This window comes from Odontomachus brunneus, unplaced genomic scaffold (genome assembly GCF_010583005.1).
Source record: "Odontomachus brunneus isolate Ranch 3 - 2012 unplaced genomic scaffold, Obru_v1 Obru_scaffold_153, whole genome shotgun sequence".
NCBI classification, from domain to species: Eukaryota; Metazoa; Arthropoda; class Insecta; order Hymenoptera; family Formicidae; genus Odontomachus; species Odontomachus brunneus.
Genome location: NW_022639603.1, coordinates 496,637 through 497,051, shown reverse-complemented (window position 1 = coordinate 497,051; position 415 = coordinate 496,637).

The following is a 415-nucleotide window of genomic DNA, read 5'->3' as shown; positions in this document are numbered from 1 at the left end:
TTGAACTATCCTCAAGGCAGCATCCATCCTCTCCTTGAGGATCGTTATGAAATTTCCTCTGGCGATAATGGCCACGTCATCCGCGTAGCCATATACCAGGAATCCTGCTTCTTTTAATTCAGCCAGAAGGTCATCGACCACTAGACACCACAGCAGGGGAGAGATTACGCCCCTCTGCGGGCAGCCCCCAGCCGGACTCCCCCCAACTAAATTTTCACCCAGGCTTACGGTTAGACTTCTGCCCGTTAGCATGCTTTGTGTCCAGTCCACGATCGCCTCTAGGATCTTGTTGACATTAATAGATAATTGCCTCTTTGATAGACTTGTTAGAGGTGCTATCAAAAGCTCCTTCTATGTCTATAAAGACTTTTATGGCGTACCCCTTGGCTTCCAGCTGTCCCTCCACTCCGCTCAC